Source organism: Eubalaena glacialis, chromosome 13 (genome assembly GCF_028564815.1).
Source record: "Eubalaena glacialis isolate mEubGla1 chromosome 13, mEubGla1.1.hap2.+ XY, whole genome shotgun sequence".
Classification (NCBI taxonomy): domain Eukaryota; kingdom Metazoa; phylum Chordata; class Mammalia; order Artiodactyla; family Balaenidae; genus Eubalaena; species Eubalaena glacialis.
In genome coordinates this window covers 79,263,061-79,269,617 of record NC_083728.1, presented here as the reverse complement: position 1 = coordinate 79,269,617, position 6,557 = coordinate 79,263,061, and the positions used below count along the sequence as shown (strand labels likewise).

At 45.6% G+C, this 6,557-nt stretch overlaps 1 pseudogene; it reads left to right on the top strand.

Annotated features, from left to right (window-relative positions):
* Positions 1-1,439: 1,439 nt before the first annotated feature.
* LOC133103425 (small ribosomal subunit protein eS26-like) lies at positions 1,440-1,864 on the top strand (annotated as a pseudogene).
* Positions 1,865-6,557: the final 4,693 nt, after the last annotated feature.

Here is a 6,557-nt window from a genome sequence, read left to right as displayed (position 1 = left end):
ATGCCACAACTAAGGAGCCCACATGCTGCAACTAAGACCCGGCGCAACCAAATAAATATTTTTTTTAAAAAAAAAAGAATGAATGCAAAAATAAATAAATAAATAAATAAGCTGGGTTTATTTTTGATAAAAAACTTTCACACTCTAATCACCACAGGAGGTTGCTCGGATATCACAGCCCCTCTGTGCCCTTAGCAGTGGCCAAGGGCCCACTTTAAAGGCATAGGCAATATCTCAGAAAGATTGTCCAACCCCCAGAGCCTTTCTTAATGACCCACCCTATGGTGTGCACCTGACCAGGTAACCACAGGTGGGCACCTAGCTATAAGCTCCCATCCATCCCCTACCCCTACTCTTGACGAAAGCTTAGCTTGGGTTCCCCTGTACATGAACACTGAGACAAGGGGAAGTAATTTATTTGAGAGGTAATCCAGGAAACACCGGTGAGGAAGTGAACCCATAAAAGCTGTGAGATGAAACAAGTTACTGCTGTGGATGATCGGAGCTCAATACACTGAGGAACTCTGAAATCCAGGGTAGAACATGCCTCAGAGTTATCCACCTGAGAGGAGAGGGGGCTAGATTTTTATCCACAACTCACATCAGCTATCAGTGGAGGGCTGCTCTCCGGGAAAGCCTTACTTCTCTGGTACATCCAATTTGCCCTGCACCCAGGCAGAGAAGGCTCCAGGAGCCAGAGAGAGCCCTCAGGCAGGCAGGTACTGGCAGCTGGAAACCTGGCCAGCTTGCATGAGAATGATAAACACTGATGGGATGTGAACGGAGCAATTGCAGTGTCTGCTACAGATACTCAGATATTTTTTCATAGCACTCATTATTACATGAAATTATATTACATATTTATGTAGTTTATCTATTGTCTGACTCCCCAACTAGAGTCTATAAGCTCCAGAGAGCAGAGATTCTTGTCTGTCTTGCTCATCACTCTATTTCCAGTGCACAGAAGAGTGCCTGGTTCGTAAGAGAGATCCCCCCGTCCCTCCCTCAGAGAGAGAATTCTGGAAAGAGGGCAGGGTAGCAAGCACCAAGAATCCTTCCTCCCCAACTAGATAGCAATTGTACCAGAAGAATCTCTCTGATGTAACTATTTAGGAGCTCTGAGTCTATAATGCACCAAAAAAAAAAAAAAAAAAAAAAAAGACCTGTGGTTAATTTCAGTGTATTTCAGCTCTTAGCACTGTAGCAGCTACCAACCGCTCACTAACTGCAATCCCACGGCAAGCTTTGCAGGAGCAGGTGGCATGAAGCTTGTAGGAACCAAGGTGTCAAGAACCCATCCGTTTATGATGCCTATCATGGAATCTTAACTACAAAATCTTCAAAACTTGAAATAATTTGAGTGAACCAGTGTTCCTAACATCAAATCAATCTAAACAGAGCATAAGGCGCTTTGCTGGGTCAGGTTAAAAACAACCACCATGCTCTCTCGCCTCCTCGCTTCCAAGACGACCAGGAAAAGAAGGAATAATGGTTGTGCCTAAAAGGGACGCGGCCACGTGCAGCCTATTCGCTGCACCAGCTGTGCCCGATGCGTGCCCGAGGATAAGGCCATTAAGAAGTTCGTCATTTGGAGCATCGTAGAGGCCGCAGCCGTCAGGGACACTTCCAAAGCGAGTGTTTTCGACGGTGAGTGAGCTCCTGGCGCGAACTGTCCTATGTGCTTCCCAAGCTGTATGTGAAACCGCATTACTGCGTGAGTTGTGCCATTCACAGCAAGGTAGTCAGGAATCGTTTTCGGGAAGCCCGGAAGGACCGAACACCTCCACCCCGATTTAGACCTGCTGGTGCTGCCCCAGGACCTCCACCAAAGCCCATGTAAGGAGCTAAGTCCTTAAAGACTAAAGAAATACGGTCCCCTGGAAAGACAATAGAATGGAAATTATACTTTTAAAAAACCCCACCATTTGCTTAGTGATTTACAGGTCCCTTTCACAGACATAATCTCTTCTGATACTCAGGCTCAAACTATGAGTTAGATGCTATTATTAATTCTAATTATCATCTTTCTTGTGCAGAAGTTCTTTTGTTTCATGTGGCCAAATTTATTATTAGCCTTTTCTGTAACTTGTTTAATAAATCTCCAGAGTTAGAAATTTTCTTTTCATCTATATATTCTTCTCAAATTCTTCTTTTACTTCAATTATTTAACTTCTTACTTTGTGTACTGTTGAATTTTTGTGTGCAGTGTGAAACAGGGAATCCAGTTTCATTTTTGTCCATATGAACAAATAATTTTCCAGTTCCATTTACTGAAAAGAGTTTAAACTAAGCTTTTAGAAGGAAATTTTCCTATATTTGTCAAATTTTTTTTACTGCCCATCTGTTTTCTACCCAAGTCAGTATAATGCAAGATTCCAGTATTACGTATCACTCCGGTGCAATTATTTTCTTTCTGAGTCTGAGTAAATTAGGGTATCCAGAACCCAGAGCCCAACTCTGTGGAAAACCACTTCAAAGAGAAGAAACTTTTGTTTCCTCCCCAAGGGCAAAAATGATGAGCAGCAGGAACATCCAATCATAACCCTATTTCCTACTTGAGGCAGATTCAATGGGCAAAAAAGTCATCATTTGCAGAAAGTATGAAAACCCAAGACCATTAAGTGATAACTTGTTAGAACTAATCTTATTCAGGAAGATCAACATATAAAAATCTAATCCATTTCTTGTTCAGCTAAGACTAATTTTCTGATTAGAAAATATAACAGGAAAAACACCATTCGTAGCACCAAAAAGCTATAAAACACGTAAGCATAAATCTAACATGAAATATGTATGAACTATTTATTTTTTAAGCTATTACTTTTTCTTGAAAGACATAAAAGAATAGAGAGCGATGCCATATTCATGGGTGACAAGGCTTAACATTATAAAGATATCAGTTCTCCGTCAGATTACTCAGTAATTCAGTGTAACCTCACCCAACAGGATTATTATCGAATTTGACAAGCTGATTCTAAAAATCACCTGGAGGAGAAAACACACAAGAATAGCCTAGAAAACTATGAAGCATAGCTTATGACATAACTCCACTCCATAGCCAGACATGCCATATCACAGCACTACCTTAAAGTCAGATAAGCAAAGGTAAGGTGTTGGTTCTGGAATAAATACATAAAACCAAATACATAAAACCAATACTGGTGTATATACAAAAATCTGATATTCCCACCAGAACTAATATATTTCTTTTAATGAAAAAGCAAACAAACTTTATCTGATCCCACTTCCCCCACCAACCACTGCCCCATTTTTTTGCGTCCCTTTTGCAAAGCAGATTCCAGAACAGTTGTCTGTATTTGTTGTGCCCAGGTCTGCCCTTCCCACTCTCCCTTGAACCCATTCCATTCCAGCCTTTGCCCCACCCCAGCCTCCACTTCACCAAAACTTTTTTCATCACTGTCACCAAGGGTAAGTGGTTAACTCCAAGAATTGGTTTGCAATCTTCATCTTAAGGGATTCCGCAGCAGCTTTTCACATTTGCCCACTCCTTCCCGGGATTAATTTGTATATTGGCTTCCAAGGACCCTCACTCACCTGTTTCTCCTTCACCTCCATCCCTCCTTCCAGCTTCTTTGGCCAGTCCCTCCTTTTCTCCCCAACCTGGTAAGGAGGATTCCAGAGCTCAGTCCTTGGGCCTCTTTTTTTATCTACTCCTGTCCTTAGGTGGGCTCAGGGCTATAAACATCACCCATATGTCGATGATCCTCGGTTTCTGTCTCCATCCCAGACCTCTCCTAAGCTCCAGACTCAGATAGCCGATGGCTCGCCCCATGTCTGACAAGCTCCGCAAACCAAGTATGTCTAGACCTGAACTCCTGATCCCTCCCAATCATGCTCCCCGCATCTGGGCCCATCTCAGCCTCAAGCACATGAGACAAGGCTAGGCCAAGGCACAACTGATTCCACCGGCAAAGTTACAATGAGCCACTGTTAGGTTCATACAGTTTATTACTTACATAGACAGCGAAACCAATCCTTCCATGGTCGTCCTACACATCAAAAAGGACGATACCAAAAAAAGGGAGGCTATATCCTAGACTAAGAGACAAAGCAGTTTTAATCTGGAGCTCTGTTGGGGGGCAGGGGGCGGGGGGTGAGGCAGAAAGCCTCATACAGAGTCAGAACCTGGGACATGAGTCACGACTCCTGAGAGCCTCCTAAGGGACGTAGGAGGTGAGCAGGAGGTGGCCCCAGAGCAGCTCCTCATCCTCTGTTCCAGGAAGATCACAGACGTTCGGCTGAAGCTCAGACGAGCTGTGGTTCAAGCCTTTGCCTGTGTGGCCCACGTGGTAGTGCCAGGTGGCTGGGGGCACCATGGCGGCGCTATTCCCCCACTTTCAATCAGTGGCAGTAGTGTCCTTGTGAGACAGGCTGGGGCCTGGGACTCTTTGCTGCAGCGCTGTAATGCTTGCACCCGGACAAATGTCTCCTTGAGCAACAAAATACAAAGAAACTGTAAGAGACTGTAACTGCATGCATGCGCAGTTGGGGCAAATTCTGGACAAAAGAGACAAAAAGACCAAAAAAAAAAAACAAACCCAACTGCCACTTCTGAAGAAAAGGGAGCTAAAACAGGGTACTGCGCATGCCCCCTGCACTCAACACCACCTAAGGGGTGGGCAGACCACCTAAGCCACGCCTCCAGCCTGACCCCTGGACACACCGCCACCCTCGCCCCATACAAGGAGCTGGCTCATCCCCGCCCCTCTCGGGGAGCGAGCAAGGAAACCTGTTACTTGTTTTCGCCCCCTCCTACAGCTGCAGGAACCCCAATACAGACTTGCCTGAAGTTCCTCACTGGCGTCTTCTCAATTTCAGTTGATTGCGGAAGGCCAAAAACCCTGGTCAGTAACACTTCCAGTCACTCAGACTGAAAGTCATAAGGAAATCCTACGGCTCTACCTTCAAATATGTCCAAAAATATGATCCCTCCTCATCAACTCCACTGTTACCAAAATTGTGGAAGCCACCATTGTCCCACCTGGAATGGAGCCTTAGACCTTGTCTGTGCCCCACTGCTTCTCTATTTCCCCCCAACAACACAAAGTCAGTTTTCAACATCGTAGCCAGAGGGAGCCTTTCAAAACACAAGGCATATATTATTCCTCTGCTCAAAAGCTTACAAAGTCTCCTCACCTCGCTGGGAGTCCAAGCCAGTCTTTCCATAACCTGCCAGGCCCTGCGTGATCTGTCATCCCATCCTCCACCCTTGCCTCTCTGAGTTCATCTCCTTCTCTTTGAGCCCTTGCTCCCCCCACTCCAGCCACATTGGCCTCCTTGCAGTTCTTCAAGACCAGCACATCGGCTCTTCCCTCTGCTTGGAGTATTTTTCCCCCAGATCTTTGCATGGGTCACTCCCTCACCTCCTTCAAACAGGTGGGTTTGCTATCAAATGACTCTCCATGCTCAGCCTTACAAATCCTCTCTGCCATGTTTCTTCTCCCAAACTTTTCTGGCTTTGCTCTCAAGAGAAAGAAGGTAGCAGGGTCTCCATCTCCTGTTGCCCCGTGCAGCACCTAGGATCAAGGCTCCTCTCTCCCCAACACAATCTCTCAGACCCATCTCTCCAAATCTCTTTTCCCTCACCTAGCCAGACAACTTACCTCTGTCTAAACCCCTCCAATTTGCCTGACATACCACATTCAAAGGCAATTGCCTCACAGGATCGACCCTCCTAAGAAGGTTCTGGGAAGTACCAACAACAAAATATTGTTTTTCCATTACACTGAATTGCCAAGGAAAGTTCCACTTGAATGTCATCCTCAACAATCTGGTTAAGCCTTTGATGCCTGGGGCCAGACTTGGGGGGTTAAAATCCTAGCTCTATAAGCCTGGGACCTTGAGCAAGTTATTCTCTGGACCCCATTGTCCTCAACTGGGAAATGATAGTAATAATAGTACTCACCCCTTGGGGTTGTTGTGATGATTAAATGAGATAATAGATGTCAGAGTGCACGTAGTGAATATTCAGTCAACATTAGCTATAATTATTCGACCCACTGTGTCTTGGGATGACCATGATATGGCTGGCATGGCCCCAATGACACATAAATGGTATATTGGCATCAGAGTTGCCTGTCACTCAGTTGGAAGCATTCTAGACTTTTCCACCTGCTCCCTCAGTTGTCCAAGCAGGGAGCCAAACGTCAGGCAGATCAGAGAAAAATTCCTACGACAGGCTTGATGGGCGTCTTGGGCGTTTCCACCAAAATCACACTAAGAACATGGTTGGCCAGAAGTCACTCGCAGGGCAGGGTCAGACGTGCACTGCCACCACCCCTGAAATACTTCCTCCTGCTTCCCATCCTTGAAAGCAGAAGTAGCTCAGGACCTGACCTGAGCAGAACAGAGGAGAAAACTACTAATTCCTGGAATAGGACGGGAAGGAAGTTGTGCTTCTGTCAGGGGAGGAGAAGAACCAGAATCTCTTTTGTGCAGATTCTTTTGCTTCTAGGGGTGAGGAGGGTAGACGCAAATGTAAAAGGGCAACCACCTCTCCCCAACCCCACAAGGCAGGTTTTTCTGGAGCGTGAGTC